Source organism: Chiloscyllium punctatum, chromosome 8 (genome assembly GCF_047496795.1).
Source record: "Chiloscyllium punctatum isolate Juve2018m chromosome 8, sChiPun1.3, whole genome shotgun sequence".
Classification (NCBI taxonomy): Eukaryota; Metazoa; Chordata; class Chondrichthyes; order Orectolobiformes; family Hemiscylliidae; genus Chiloscyllium; species Chiloscyllium punctatum.
The window spans coordinates 8,057,376-8,074,698 of NC_092746.1; the positions used below are offsets into that span (position 1 = coordinate 8,057,376).

At 42.9% G+C, this 17,323-nt stretch overlaps 1 protein-coding gene across 6 annotated transcripts in view; it reads right to left on the reverse strand.

Moving 5' to 3' along the window:
• Positions 1-17,323, reverse strand: part of adcy2b (adenylate cyclase 2b (brain)) — a 617,126-nt gene that overhangs the window by 29,136 nt on the left and 570,667 nt on the right. The gene's annotated exons all lie outside the window — the stretch shown is intronic.

Below are 17,323 nucleotides of genomic sequence, written 5' to 3' on the forward strand. Positions count from 1 at the left end.
GGACAACACATGCCAGAAAGGGTTGGCCAAGGACCACAAGAACGTCCTCAGGCCTCAATATTATGAAACTGCTGAGATAGGGTTGCCAACAGAGTACTCCAATGCAGCTTCTCAGCATAAAATGTGCGTTAGCTAGCTCAAATATCCACAGTAGTCCTCAGATAAATCTCATGAAGTGGGAGGCAAAAAGAAATCGGTATTATATGCCAACATGGAAACATTACACAGCTATGATTAATTCTAGATTGGGGTTAGAAAGCAGGCTTTGATTAGTGTATGTACAAGTCTGTTTCTTGATGTAATTTTGCATTTTTCACATCATAAGGATGAATTGGACATGGAATATAATGCCCCAAAATTATAGGTTTGCTTGTGCTCGAAAAAGATGTCATAATTATTTTCATATGGATGCAAACTACTCTTAATCTCACATCAAAATAGTAATCTTCTCTGTCTGGAAGCTAACTCAATACAATAATCTCTAGGTAATGGCATTTAAAAAAAATACTATATAATGTACATTTAGATTTCCTAAAATTAATAAAAGAACATTGGAACTAAAATTGATTTTTGAAAGAATTATTTTTACATATGGTACCTACATTTGAAGGTACTTTCATGTTGAGTTTGCTGTGTAAAGATCTATATTAGAAATTACGCATCTGCACTTTGTTAATAGGTTAATTACCATGTTGTATAAGACCATAACACCATAAGACTTAGGAGTGGAAGTAAGGCCATTCGGCCCATCAAGTCCACTCCGCCATTTAATCATGGCTGATGGGCATTTCAACTCCATTTACCCGCATTCTCCTCGTAGCCCTTAATTCAAGAATTTATCAATCTCTGCCTTGAAGACATTTAGCATCCTGGCCTCCACTGCACTCTGTGGCAATGAATTCCACAGGCCCACCACTCTCTGGCTGAAGAAATGTCTCCGCCTTTCTGTTCTGAATTGACCCCCTCTAATTTTAAGGCTAACGGAAACAATTTCTTAGCATCCACCCTTTCCAAGCCATGTATTATCTTGTAAGTTTCTATTAGATCTCCCCTTAACCTTCTAAACTCCAATGAGTACAATCTCAGGATCCTCAGCCATTCCTCATATGTTAGACCTACCAGTCCAGGGATCATCCGTGTGAATCTCCGCTGGACACGCTCCAGTGCCAGTATGTCCTTCCTGAGGTGTGGGGCCCAAAACTGGACATAGTACTCCAAATGGGGCCTAACCAGAGCTTTATAAGGTTTCAGTAGCACATCGCTGCTTTTATATTCCAATCCTCTTGAGATAAGAGACAACATTGCATTCGCTTTCTTAATCACAGACTCAACCTGCATGTTTACCTTTAGAGAATCCTCGACTAGCACTCCCAGATCCCTCTGTACTTTGCCTTTACGAATTTTCTCACCGTTTAGAAAGTAGTCTGTGCTTTTATTCTTTTTTCCAAAGTGCAAGACCTCGCATTTGTTCACATTGAATTCCATCAGCCATTTCCTGGACCACTCTTCCAAACTGTCTAGATCCTTCTGCAGCCTCCCCACTTCCTCAGTACTACCTGCCTGTCCACCTATCTTTGTATCATCGGCAAACTTTGCTAGAATGCCCCCAGTCCCTTCATCCAGATCATTAATATATAATGTGAACAGCTGCAGCCCCAACACTGAACCCTGCAGGACACCGCTTGTCACCGGCTGCCATTCTGAAAAAGAACCTTTTATCCCAACTCTCTGCCTTCTGTCAGACAGCCAATCCTCAATCCATACCAGTAGCTCACCTCGAACACCATGGGCCCTCACCTTGCTCAGCAGCCTCCCGTGTGGCACCTTATCAAAGGCCTTTTGGAAGTCTAGGTAGACCACATCCACTGGGTTTCCCTGGTCTAACCTACTTGTCACCTCTTCAAAGAATTCTAACAGGTTTGTCAGGCATGACCTCCCCTTACTAAATCCATGTTGACTTGTTCTAATCCGACCCTGCTCTTCCAAGAATTTAGAAACCTCATCCTTAAAGATGGATTCTAGAATTTTACCAACAACCGAGGTTAGGTTAATTGGCCTATAATTTTCCATCTTTTGTTTTGATCCTTTCTTGAACAATGGGGTTACAACCGCGATCTTCCAATCATCTGGGACTTTCCCTGACTCCAGTGACTTTTGAAAGATCTCAACCAACGCCTCCGCTATTTTCTCAGCCGCCTCCCTCAGAACTCTAGGATGTAGCCCATTGGGGCCAGGAGATTTGTCAATTTTAAGACCTTTTAGCTTTTCTAGCACTTTATCTTTTGTAATGGCAACTGTACTCAACTCAGCCCCCTGACTCCCTTTAATTGTTGGGATATTACTCATGTCTTCCACTGTGCAGACTGATGCAAAGTACTTGTTAAATTCTCCTGCTCTTTCCTTATCTCCCATCACTTGCCTTCCAGCATCAGTTTGAAGTGGCCCAATATCTACTTTTGCCTGTCGTTTGTTTCTTATGTATTGAAAGAAACTTTTACTATCATTTCTAATATAACTGGCTAGCCTACCTTCATATTTGATCCTCTCCTTCCTTATTTCTCTCTTTGTTATTCTCTGTTTTTGTAGCCTTCCCAATCTTCTGATTTCCCAGTGCTCTTGGCCACTTTATAGGATCTCTCTTTTTCTTTGATACATTTCCTGACTTCCTTTGTCAGCCACGGCTGTCTAATCCCTCCCTGGATAATCTTGCTTTTCTTGGGGATGAACCTCTGTACAGTGTCCTCAATTATACCCACAAACTCCTGCCATTTTTGCTCTACTGTCTTCCCTGCTAGGTTCTGCTTCCAGTCGATTTTCGTCAGTTCCTCTCTCATGCCCTCATAATTACCTTTATTTAACTGTAACACCATTACATCTGATTTTGCCTTCTCTCTTTCAAACTCCAGACTGAACTCTACCATATTATGATCGCTGCTTCCTAAGTGTTCCCTTACTTTAAGATCTTTTATAAAGTCTGGTTCATCACATAGCACTAGGTCCAAAATAGCCTGCTCCCTTGTGGGCTCCATGACAAGCTGTTCCAAAAAGCCATCCTGTAAGCATTCCAAGAATTCCCTTTCTTTGGATCCACTGGCAACATTATTTACCAAGTCCACCTGTATATTGAAGTCTCCCATGATCACTGTGACCTTGCCTTTCTGACATGCCTTTTCTATTTCCCGGTACAAGTTGCACCTCTGGTCCTGACCACTGTTAGGAGGTCTGTACATAACTCCCATTATGGTTTTTTTGCCTTTGTGGTTCCTCCCACACAGACTCCACATCATCCAACCTTATGTCACTCAGTGCCATAGCTTTAATTTTGTTCTTAACCAACAAGGCCACCCCGCCCCCTCTGCCCACCTCCCTGTCTTTTCGATAAGTTGTAAATCCTTGGATGTTTAACTGCCAGTCCTGAACCCCCTGCATGCCCCCACATCTCTGTGATGCCTACCACATCATAATCATTCACGATGATCTGTCCCGTTAGTTCATCTACTTTGTTACGAATGCTACGAGCATTCAGGTAAAGTGCCTTAATGCTAACATTCTTATCATTAGAGATATTGGAAGTCATAAGATGTCCTAAATTATCCTTCCTTTTTGTTGCATTCCTAATCTGCCTCAATTTTAAATCCACCTGCACACATGCTATCCTCCTGCTTACCTTTCCATTTAACTCCATACGCCCTGTCGCTTTCACTTTCCCTTCCCCCAATTCAGAAGTTTAAAGTCCTACTGACCACCCTATTTATCCTCTTCGCTTGAACATTGGTACCTGATCGGTTCAGGTGGAGACTGTCCCAACAGTACAGATGTCCCCGGTTCCAAAACTGATGCCAATGCCCCATAAAGTGGAATCCCTCTTTCCCACACCAATCCCTTAGCCACGTGTTTACTTCCCTAATTTTCTTATCGCTATGCCAATTGGCACATGGCTCGGGCAGTAATCCGGAGATTATGACCCTTGAGGACCTGTACTTCAATTTCCTTCCCCAAATAATCCCCAAACAGGTCCTCCACCCTAGCTTTGCCTATGTTGTTAGTCCCAACGTGGACCACAACAACTGGATCCTCCCCCTCCCGCTCCAATATCCTTTCAAGCCGGTCGGAGATGTCCCGCACCCTGGCACCGGGCAGGCAACACACCATGCGAGACTCCCGATCCGGCTTGCAAAGGATACTATCTGTCCCCCTAATTATAGAATCCCCTATAACCACTACTTGTCTATTAACTCCCCCCTCTTGAATGGCCTTCTGCATCATGGTGCCTTGGTCAGTTGGCTCATCCTGTCCAGAGCCCTTTTCCTCATCCAAACAGGGAGCAGAATCTCATACCTGTTGGACAAGGTCAAGGGCTGAGGCTCCTCCACTCCTGAACTCAGGTTCCCCCTACCTGCCTCACTTACAGTCACACTCTGATGTCCCTGATCACTAACTGAATGTGAATTATTTAATCTCCCAGGTGTGGCTGCCTCCTGAAACAAAGCGTCCAGGTAACTCTCCCCCTCCCGGTTGTGCCGCAGTGTTTGAAGCTCAGATTCCAGATCATCAACTCTGATCCGGAGTTCTTCCAGCAACCAACACTTGCTGCAGATGTGGTCACTGCCATTCACAATGGGATCAGCCAGCTCCCACATCATACAGCTACAGCACATCACCTGCCCAGCCATCTCTGCTTAGTTAATTATTTTAATACTTTGTATAGGTTTGAGTTAAAATACTTTCTGATACCTCTCTGCTATAGTCTTTTTCTAAAAACCAATTAATAGATAAACCATAAAAAGTAAATTTTTAACCATTCACCGATAAAGAAATAGAAAATTCTTACTTTAACAAACCAGAGTCCTATTTTTGGTTAGAGGAGGGGGGTGGGGCGGGGGTGGAGACACAACACGTATAATGTCTCGGGTTCAGCCACTGCCCAGATATATTGTGGGTGGCACGGTGGCACAGTGGTTAGCACTGCTGCCTCACAGCGCCAGAGACCCGGGTTCAATTCCCGCCTTAGGCGACTCTCTGTGTGGAGTTTGCACATTCTCCCCGTGTCTGCGTGGGTTTCCTCCGGGTGCTCCGGTTTCCTCCCACACTCCAAAGATGTGCAGGTCAGGTGAATTGGCCATGCTAAATTGCCCGTACTATTAGGTAAGAGGTAGATGTAGGGGTATGGGTGGGTTGCGCTTCGGCGGGGCGGTGTGGACTTGTTGGGCCGAAGGGCCTGTTTCCACACTGTAAGTAATCTAATCTAATTTAAGTTATCTAATATTACGGCAGTCCCCTGGTCGTCGCTCCTGCTCTTCCTACTTATTAACTAGGTTAGAGGAGGAGGGCGGGTGGGAGACACTACATTAGTAGAGTCTCGGGTTTAGCTGCCTTGCTGATATATGTGGTCACTGCTTTCCTTCCTGGTTGCCCCTTCGGTTCATGTCACTTCCTCCGCTGATCCCGCTCCTTCTCTGCTGCTGCTCACACTTATGAATTCAATTAACTACAATTATTAGCTGCTAATTAGTCTTAAGGATTACACCAAAGACCTCATAAACCTCAAAAAAAGCACGTACACAAGGTCAGAATCTTTCTCATATCTCACTATTCACTATAAAGATCTGCTATAGCAGATTGTGCTGTTAGATGACACAAACATAACCACAACTTCTTATATAAAAAAACAGAGTTCTTTATAAGAGATAACTTGGGGAAAAAAAAGAGTTAATTATTGAAATTTACTGCTCTACTTTTGCACCTAGTCAGCACTGGGAAAAGGGATCCTCCGAGATTTCTAGCCTTCGCTCTCATGTACATCCAACACTAGCCTGTATCTCAATGCCCAAAGCCATTTACTATCACTGACTCAACAATGATCTTGGTCTTGGGTGGCTGCATCCACTACCTTCTCAATGGAGCAGATATGTAAAAGAGTTTCCAGCTTCTGAATGGTAAGCAGCTCCTGGTGGGACTTTTGCTGTTAGTATCCTTGATCTTGGGGCTAGGTCCACCTGTGAATGCCTGTGGCATAAAATGCAGTGGGACATCCCAAAAAGAGGCAATGTTAGGCTCTCACTGGCTCTCCAGTCTGCAGCTGAGACCTCTGGAACCAATGTTTGAGAAGGAGTAAGACATTCAACTCTCGAGGTCATTCGCTTTTCAATTAGATATGGTAATTTTTAATCAATGAGGTAAAAACAATGACTGCAGATGCTGGAAACCAGATTCTGGATTAGTGGTGCTGGAAGAGCACAGCAGTTCAGGCAGCATCCAAGTAGCTTCGAAATCGACATTTCGGGCAAAAGCTCTTCATCAGGAATAAAGGCAGTGAGCCTGAAGTGTGGAGAGATAAGCTAGAGGAGGGTGGGGGTGGGGAGAAAGTAGCATAGAGTACAATGGGTGAGTGGGGGAGGGGATGAAGGTGATAGGTCAGGGAGGAGAGGGTGGAGTGGATAGGTGGAAAAGGAGATAGGCAGGTAGGGCAAGTACGGACAAGTCATGGGGACAGTTACTGAGCTGGAAGTTTAGAACTAGGGTGAGGTGGGGGAAGGGGAAATGAGGAAACTGTTGAAGTCCACATTGATGTCCTGGGGTTGAAGTGTTCCGAGGCGGAAGATGAGGCGTTCTTCCTCCAGGCGTCTGGTGGTGAGGGAGTGGCGGTGAAGGAGGCCCAGGACGTCCATGTCCTCGGCAGAGTGGGAGGGGGAGTTGAAATGTTGGGCCACGGGGCGGTGTGGTTGATTGGTGCGGGTGTCCCGGAGATGTTCCCTAAAGCGCTCTGCTCGGAGGCGCCCAGTCTCCCCAATGTAGAGGAGACCGCATCGGGAGCAACGGATACAATAAATGATATGAGTGGATGTGCAAGTAAAACTTTGATGGATGTGGAAGGCTCCTTTAGGGCCTTGGATAGAGGTGAGGGAGGAGGTGTGGGCGCAGGTTTTACAGTTCCTGCGGTGGCAGGGGAAAGTGCCAGGATTGGAGATTGGGTTGTTTGGGGGCATGGACCTGACCAGGTAGTCATGGAGGGAACGGTCTTTGCGGAAGGTGGAAAGGGGTGGGGAGGGAAATATATCCCTGGTAGTGGGGTCTGTTTGGAGGTGGCGGAGGTAATTTTTAACTTGAGTCAATGCTTCCATATTCCTTAATCAGGCCACCTCCAAAGAACAGGATTTATTCTGAGGATATTTGAAATGGATAGCAGTTGTATTGAAATTGCAATGCATGAGCTGAAATCTGACTGAATTAACCTTAAGCAGATTCCTGACAAGCCGGAATCCATCAAAGGTAATCTGAAGCACTGTTGGGTACTTTAGAGAGGACTGGATTCCGAGTTCCCTCAGTCTTTTCTTAATGCCATCATAGGATTTCCTTTTCTGGATTACCACTGCTGGGAAGTACTAGAAAAACATAATTCTAGAGCTGTCATAAACTAAGGCCTTTGGATCATTGCCCTGGATTCTGGAAGCTTCCACGATTCTCTGCTTGTCTCTATAATTATGGAACTGCACCAGGATAGGGTGAGGATGCTGGTCCAGAGCTGACCTCCGTGCCATGACCTGGTGAGCTCCCTCAATCTTCAAACTTCCCATTCCAGCCTCCAAGTTAAGGAATTTCGGCAGCCAATCCTCAATAAATTCCACTGGTTGCCCACCTTCCTTCCCCTCTGGCAAACCAACGATCCGAATATTTTTCCTTCTGCCCAGTTCTTGAGGTCATCAACCAGGTCAAGCAAATTACAGATCTGCGTCTCCAGGGATCCTATCTTTGGAGGAATCCGTTTCAGCTTCCACCACTGTGACCCTGCATTCGACCATGTTGGACTTTTCCTGTGGTCACCCAGCTGCTGTTCATGATTCTGCAGCATAATAGAGATCGGGCCAGTGTCTCTTCAATTTGCTTACCCAGTATCTTGTGATATTTTGTGAGCTCTGAAACAAGGGCCTGGTAAGAAATCGAATCTGAGGATCCAGTAGGTTGGGCCGCAGCCCCGGGCAAATCTGCTCCCTTCTTAGGCATCCCTTCATGGTGAACATGCAGTGTCTTCTCAGAATGTTCTAGGACTCCATGACTTTTTCAGAGTCCTAGAGTATCGTGATGGCCTTGGTAGGGTGGGTTAGGGCTTTGTCACACCTGCGATGCGGTGCACAGCTCTGCAAATCAATCTTCCTGGATCACAGCCATCTTGGATCCCCACAATTCTCATTTTTGTATGCATCATGTCCACTCAATGCCTTTCAGCAACCTCATCCTGTACTTTAAGATATAGGAGCAGAAATAAGTCATTCTGTGCATTGAGTCTGCACCACCATTCAATCAGGACCGATAAGTTTCTCAACCCCATTCTCCTGCCTTCTTGCTGTAACCCTTGATCTCCTGACCAATCAAGAACCCTTCTGCATCTGACTTTCCCTCTCAGCCCTCTGCAGAAATGAGTTCCACAGATTACCTACCCTCTAGCTGAAGCAATTCCTCCTCATCTCAGTTCCAAAAGGCCATCTCTTCACTCTAGTCTCTTCTACTGGTGGAAACATCTTCTCCATGTCTACTCTATCCAGGCCTCTCAGTATTCTGTTAAGTATCAATCAGATCTTCCTGCATTCTTCTAAACTCCAGCAAATGCAGACCCAGAGTCCTCATGTGACAAGCCTTTTGTGCCTAGCATCATTTTGGTAAACATCCTCTGGGAACCCTCCACAGCGTGCACCCATCCCCACCCCCCCATCCAACACCAGCACACTCTTCCTTAGATACAGGGCCCAAAACTACTCAAAATATTTCAAATGCAGTCTGACCTGAGTCTTATACACCCTCAGCAGTACATCTCTATTCTTGTATTCCCACCCTCTTGCAATGAATGTTGATATTATATTTGCCTTCCAAACTGCCAACTGAACTTACATGAATCCTGAACTAAGACTCCCCAGTTTCTTTGTGCTTCAGACCCTGGCGCAATGGAGGCTGAGGGGTGACTTTATAGAGGTCTACAAAATCATCAGGGGTATGGAAAGGGTGAATATACAAGGTCTTTTCCCTGGTATGGGCGAGTCCAGAACTAGAGGGCATAGGTTTAGGGTGAGAGGGGAAGGATATAAAAGTGACGTAAGGGGAAACGTTTTCAAGCAGAGGGTGGTACATGTATGGAATGAGCTGCCAGAGGGAGTGGTGGAAGCTAGTATAATTATAACATTTAAAAGGCATCTGGATGGGTATATGAATAGGAAGGGTTTGGAGGGATATGGGCCGGGTTCTGGCAGGTGGGACTAGATTGGGTTGGGATATCTGGTCGACATGGACAATTTGGACCAAAGGGTCTGTTTCCATGCTGTACATTTCTATGACTCTATTTAGAAAATAGTCTCTGCCTGTATTCTTCCTACTAAAGTGCATAATCTCCCATGCCTATACAAACAGACACATAAGGAGACTAGACACAAGTATTATGGTGGGTAGGAAACAAAGTCATAAAAAATGTCATACTAATTAGTTCTGGCACCAGTCCATATCATAGACATTGATGTGCTGTTTTCCTTCAGTTTTGTTTTGACCACTTTTGATTCTTTGCTAATGATGTGAAGTTTTCAGTCTTTCATTCACTAGTTGATTCACCCTTTCAGTGTCTCTGAAAATATTTTCCCCTTTTACTTACAACAGGAGATTTGCAGACAGAACAACTTACAGAGGGAAAAAATGAGGGAGACTAGTTAAAACATGAGGGATTTTCTTTTACTTTTTTTTACACAGAAGGGAGAGAGAGAGAGAGAGATGACGCTTTCTCTTCGCAGGTAGAATGTTACTGCTGTGTTGTTCACAAATATGGATGTGACACTTGCCCATGAACAAATCAATGGACTATTACTATGCTGAACTGTCCTGACCTCAAAAACAACTGGTCCCAGTTGAATAATCAATCAAAAACTGCATCTGGACAACAGAGCCCTCAATACACAATGGCTGTGACATTATGTCTGGGAAAATTCCTATCCTCTGCCCTTGCCACCCTCTTTTTCTGCAGCTCCCCTACACCCACCCCCAGTCCTGAAGAAGGGTTACACCCAAAATGTTGACTTCTCCACCTCCTGAGGCTGCCTGGCTTGCTGTCTTCTTCCAGCCTCCTGCCTGTCTACACTGATTTAACCTGTCTATAACTCTTTCTGGACTCTTGGCCTTCTGACAACTTAATTTCCCACCTATTTTGGTGTCATCACCAAATTATACATTTAGTTCATTCATTCAAGTCACTGATATGAGTTGAAAATAGCTGAGGCCCCAGCATAGTGACCCTTATAGAAACATAGAAAATAGGAACAGAAATAAGCCAGTCAGCCCTTTGTACTGCATCACCATTCAATATGATCATGATTGACCATCAAACTCAGTACCTCGTTTCCTCTTTTTCTCCATACACCTTAATCACTTTAGCCCACTCCATTAGTTACAGCTCGTCAACACCTTCCATAAAACGTTATTGCTACTCTTTGCTTTGTCTTAGTTAACTAGTGCTCTATCCATATTATCGCAATACAGTGGTTTTCATTTTATACAAGGGCATAATGTTGTTTGGAAGCTTCCTGGCATATTGTTTTCTACTCAAGAGTTTTATTTCTACTCACACTCCACAAACTCCAAAAACACTGATTACTTATTCCCCTCCATATTCAAGGGTTAAGTTCTCACCAATTATCCCTGACATTACGTACTACCATCACCCATTCCCTAGTTCTATTCAGCCTCAGGCATTCCATAAGATCATAGCACATCTTTTTGAATGCTTTTTTGGAAATCTATCTTTGGCGCATCTGCAGGTTCCCGATTATCCACATTGCACGTTACTTCCTCAAAGAACTCCAATAAATTCGCAGAACATCATTTCCCTTTCTCAAAATCCACTGGTTGCAGGGACAGCTTTGGCATCCGTGGAGTAAGCCATGCCTTGTCGCCAGTTATGAAATCAAGAAGCCGTTGTTGGAACAATAAAAAAGAAATTTGGCTTAACTTTGTATGCAGTATTTCTTTTTTTTATAATTTATGTAATTAAAATGGTACCATATTAATCATAGTGACTTATGTATATTGAACTGTATTTTCATAAATACATGTCAAAGTAAATTACTATACTATGAATTTCTAAGTATTTCAGTCCATTCTCCTTCATAAAGAATTCCAGCAATCTCTCTCAGCCAGATGTCAGGCTAACGGGCCATTGTTTCCTACTGTCTGTCTCCGAACCTTTTCAAATGAAAGAGTTACATTTGCTACTTTCTCCAATCCACTGGGACCTGTCCAGAATCTAAGAAATTCTGAATAGATTATAATCAGTGGCTCTAGTATCATTGTAACCATTACTTTAGAACTGTTCACCGAGCTGGGAATTTCTGGTGCAGATGTTTCGTCCCCTGTCTCGGTGACATCCTCAGTGCTTGGGAGCCTCCTGTGAAGCGCTTCTGTGATCTTTCCGCTGGCATTTGTAGTGGTTTGAATCTGCCACTTCCGGTTGTCAGTTCCAGCTGTCCGCTGCAGTGGTCGGAATATAGGGTCCAGGTCAATGTGCTTATTGATTGAATCTGTCGATGAGTGCCAAGCCTCTAGGAATTCCCTGGCTGTTCTCTGTTTGGCTTGGCCTATAATAGTAGTGTTGTTCCAGTCGAACTCATGTTGCTTGTCCTCTGCGTGTGTGGATACTAAGGATAGCTGGTCGTGTTGTTTCATGGCTAGTTGTTGTTCATGGATGCGGATCGTTAGCTGTCTTCCTGTTTGTCCGATGTAGTGTTTTGTGCAGTCCTTGCATGGGAGTTTGTACACTACATTGGTTTTGCTCATGTTGGGTATCGGGTCCTTTGTCCTGGTGAGTTGTTGTCTGAGTGTGGCTGTTGGTTTGTGTGCTGTTATGAGTCCTAGTGGTCGCAATAGTCTGGCTGTCAGTTCGGAAATGCTCTTGATGTATGGTAGTATGGCTAGTCCTTTGGGTTGAGGCAAGTCCTCATTCCGTTGTCTTTGCCTTAGGCATCTGTTGATGAAATTGCAGGGGTATCCGTTTTTGGCGAATACATTGTATAGGTGTTCTTCTTTCTCTTTTTGCAGTTCTGGTGTGCTGCAGTGTGTTGTGGCCCTTTTGAACAGTGTCTTGATGCAACTTTGTTTGTGTGTGTTGGGGGTGGTTGCTTTCGTAGTTCAGGACTTGGTCTGTGCGTGTGGCTTTCCTGTATACCTTTGTGGTGAATTCTCCGTTCGGTGTTCTCTGTACCATCACGTCAAGGAATGGGAGTTGGTTGTCCTTTTCTTCCTCTCTAGTGAATCGGATTCCTGTGAGGGTGGCGTTGATGATCCGGTGTGTGTTCTCTATTTCTGTGTTTTTAAGGATTACAAAGATATCATCTACATATCTGACCCAGAGTTTGGGTTGAATTTGCGGTACGACTGTTTGTTCTAACCTTTGCATTACCGCTTCTGCTATGAGTCCAGAGATGGTGAGCCCATGGGTGTGCCGTTGATTTGTTCATATATTTGGTTGTTGGTTCATATATAGCGCTTCACAGGAGGCTCCCAAGAACTGAGGATGTCACCTAGACAGGGGACGAAACGTCTGCACCAGAAATTCCCAGCTCGGCGAACAGAACCACAATAACGAGCACCCGAGCTACAAATCTTCGCACAAACTTTGAATTACTTTAGAACTCTAAGATACATGCCATCATGTCCAAGGGACCTGTTAGCCCTTTGGGCTTTATAGTTCTTCTCATAATGGGGATTGCTTTAAGTTTCTCCATTTCACCATTCCTGCCCTGTCCTCCCCACCCCCACCTCTTGATTTTTAAGAATCTATCTAATCACTCATGGCTCACAGCAAAGATATATCCAGTGAGGAAGAGGATAAATCCACCATGGTTGACCAAGGGAGTCAAGGTCAGTATCAAAATGTGGCAAAAATTAGTGTGAAATCAGAGGCTTTGGGAAAGTTTTAAGAGCCAACAAAAGATTACAAGAAAAGGGAGAAAATAAAATGATGGCAAAATATAAAGCAACTTAAAAATGAACAGTAAAAGCTTCTTTAAATACGTTAAAGGAAAAGAGAGGCAACAATGAACATATACCCCTTAGAGAACGAGGTTGGAGAAATAATAACGGGAAGGCACGAAATAGCACAGGTGTTGTGCAAAAAATTTTCTTTGGTTTTCATGGTAAGGGATATGAAACTAAATACTAAAATACTAAATAATCAAAGGGGCTAATGTAGGGGTGGGGGGAGAAAATGTGAGGTGAAGCACTTTGGCAGGAAGAAGAGAAGAATAGAATAGTTTTTTTAAATGGAAAAGACTTCCAATTTACATCTTCACGCAGAACAAGTGGTAGCTCCTTGGAAAAAATGGCTACTCTCTAAGAGTGCCATCTGGGCCCCAGTCACTGCCACACTTTGTCGCTGCTGCCTAATAACTGAACTCTCTCCAGAAGGTAGTGAGAAAACACAGTAAAAAAAAACAAACATAGAACAGAGAACTGTGCAGCACAGGAACAAACCCTTCGGGATGTTGTGCCATACATGACACCAAATTAAACTAATCCTTTCTGTCTGCTCTCCATTCGTTGCAAACTCATATGTAAAGGTCCCTTAGACATCCCTAAGGTAACTCCCTCCACCACCATTTTCTGTGGAGGTGACAGGTAAACAGTTGCAGTTATGCCTCGAATAGTCACTGCATCTTAGGTAACTCACAGTATGTGAGAAGCTTTAAAGTCTGATAACACACAATGTAAATCATTGTGAAATAAAACGTCATTGTTACATTATCCATTTCATTGTGTTCATCACAGTAACATCCACTATTCGATTTAAGATCTTCTGAACATCTGCAACCTTAAACTAGGGACACCAGGTTAATTTGCAAGGGATTCACTACCTCAGAGACTTCAATTTTTCTTGGTTATGAGTTAGTTGAAAGATTCAAAATTGCACATTCCACCTTACAGCTCCTCTGCTCCCTTTGTAGTCCTTATTCCTGCTCTGAATTTGCCTCCATGAGGGTCTTTTATTTTAAAAGACGATGCTTATGTTATCCCTTGTTACATAACTGGGTGTGAATACCATGGAGTTGAAGAATCCAACAGACATTTATAACAGCTGACTATACACATAAGTATCAAGTTTTTCAGACAGCTAAGAGTCTGGACTAATAATGATCTAACAGGTTAGAACAGAGGAGTGTACTGCTAATCCATGTCATGCATCAAGTGATCCTAGAGTAAGATGAAGAATTAGACTTTTATACCGTCAGGTCACATGCTATGGTAAAATAACAATATCAAGAGCTTGTCTCTCAAAGGTATTCTGATGTACTAACCACGAAACATAATGCAACATGCCACAGATCCATGGCATCACTCCCTCAAAAGCACAGGCAAAAGAGCAGCCTGTGATTGGACAGCTAGCATCTCAGTCATTCTGACCATTCCATGTTTGGAGAAAACGGTTGTCCAATTGGTAGTCGCTGTGATTGAATGTTTCTGGATGTGTGGGGACTCTCGCCACCACTCTATGTATTAGATCTACTAAACTGGATGTAAGGTTGAAAAATGCTGAGATTCTGGTTACAATCTTTCAATCCTCCTTGCATATGGGGATGGTCCCAGAGAACATATTTTCTAATCAACCTATAATTACATGCCTGTCCAGCAGGTGGGACTTGAACCCAGGCATCCTGGTTCACAGGTCGTGATATATCACTGTGCCACAAGAGTGCATGGTCCCAGAGGATCAGAGGACTGGAAATATTAAACCCTTGTGTAAATAAGCGAAGAAGGATAAGTCTGGCAATTATAGATCTAATCAGTTTAACTTGATGATGGGATAGCTGTTAGAGACAATAATCCAAGAGAAAATTAATTGGTGTTTGGTAAAATAAGGGCTAATGAATTAAAAATGTCACAAATTTGTGAATAACAAATCATATTTGACAAACTTGACGAAGTTCTTTCGAGATGTAATGATAAAGTTGGCAAGTTTATTGTGACTGAAGGAGTGTACGTGAACATTTAGTAGGTGTTTGATAAAGTACTTGTTAGCACAATTGCAACCCACAGGAACAAAGAAACAATGGCAGAGATGTGTAATAACATCTCTGAACAAGTTGATTAGAAAAATAGGTTAAATAAAAAAAGAGACAATGATAATATGAATACAAGTTAGTGAATAGAAAACAGAAAGTAGTGTCAAATGCTTTTTAAATGTACAGTGATGCTCCCCCTATGTTTGATGTCAGGACAAATGTTCTTTTTAATATAGTTAAGAATCACACAACACCAGGTTATAGTTCAACAGGTTTATTTGGAAGCACTAGTTTTTGGAGTGCAGTTACCTGATGAAGGAGCAGCGCTCTGAAAGCTAGTGTTTCCAAATAAACCTGTTGGACCTTAACCTGGTGTTTTGTGATTTTTAACTTTGTCTACCCCAATCCAACACCACCATCTCCACATAATGGCTACCATCAACTTTTTAATATATTGATGATAATTTATATACAGGTACAATTTCAAAGAATATGCAAAATATGAAATTCAAAAATATAGTGATTAATGAGGGAATAATAAATTACATCAGGAGAATATAGTAAGACTGGTAAAATGGACAGACATTAAGCAAATTAAATTTAATGCTGAGAAATGTAAAATGTTACACTTTGATTGGAAGAGTTAAGAGCAGCAATATAAATTAAAGTTTTCAATTTGAAGGCAGTGTTTGCTGACACCGAAACTGTAAAGCAATTGTACTCAAGTGCTCAAGTGAAAATGTGCATCCATATGGTTGCAGACCCTCCACGTCATTGTGTAATGTGCGAATTGTGCACTGCACATCTGCACAGAACAAAGGCCACATTGAAATAGGTTTTATGGGCTTACACCATTGCCCAGACCCCCACAGATGTCTCCAGGGTCACAATGCTGACAAATCTTTTTATTTTTTGTTTAACAGTTTCTTCAGCCTCTCTTGTGAAGATCCCAGGTCTCCTTGTGTGCTTCAGGAATGACCACTGCTCTTGGTAACATTGCTGAGCCCTCTCATTGGATCAGCAACTACAGGGAGAGGATGGCCTTTCTGCAATGGATTCATTCATAAACTGTTCAAGGGATCAGTCACACCAGTCAACTTCCAGCAACCTGGAATGCACCAGAATGACTTTCATTGTCACCTTTACCCTACTGTTGTGTCATGCTAACTGTGTTAACATTAGAGTGGTGCTGGAAAAGCACAGCATGTCAGGCAGCATCTGAGGAGCAGGAAAATTGACGTTTCGGGCAAAAGCCTTTCATCAGGAATTTTGCTCGAAACGTCGATTTTCCTGCTCCTTGGATGCTGCCTGACCTGCTGTGATTTTCCAGCACCACTCTAATCTTGACTCTGATCTTCAGCATCTGCAGTCCTCACTTTCGTCTAACTATGTTAACAGTTGAAAAGAAAGATGATATTACATTGACAATCTTCTGAGAATGACTGACACAATGTTTACTCAGCAAATATGGAATTAGCAACAAGGAAGGAAAATAGCTAAACTTCAAATCAAGGGAGATATAAGGTGCTAAGCAATGAGGGGTGCTAAGCACAAAAGCCCAGAACAAAATTAATTGGATTTGATGAGTTGTTAACTTGCAGCTATCAATGGCACCAATTAAATTATGATAGTAGGTTTGCAATGTATCCAAGGTCATCCCTTGACCTTCAATACACCCAATGAATGTACACCAGAAAGCCTGATTATTTGGAACTAGGACAGATTTTGATTAAATCCCCTCCCTGTAGTCAGCTTCTAAGTAAAAAAGGGGCTTCCATTTCAAATTATGTTAAAAAAATCTCAAGGAGTTTCATGCAATCTGTAGTTGCTGTACTTGTTTCTCATCATGTGTGTTAGTATCAAACATACACTGTGTCACTAAGTAGATCTGGAGCATAGGAGCCCTGATCATTGGGATCCAACACTTCCTTTATTCAGTGATTGTAGGAGTTGAGCGTACATTCTACTCTCCAATAACCATTCCTGATGGAATCATGCAAACAGTTCATTTCTAGCCATTTTTCCAGCTAAATGACCACTAAGGTGGTTGTAAATGTTTGATGTTTTAATACAATATTACAGCAAAAAGTGACTATCCGCTTCAAATTAAAATACAGTTTCATAACTCCAACAAAATAATTTGGAATCTCAAAGCCGACTGGCCTCTGGTCATCTTGTGTCAGTTACTACGAAGCAATGGTAAGTTAGCTCAGTCTGCAAGTCAGACCATTGCTAACTGACAGGGTGCCGGAAGAGAAGAGGAAGTAGAAAGAGCTTTTTAATATTACAAGCCTCATATG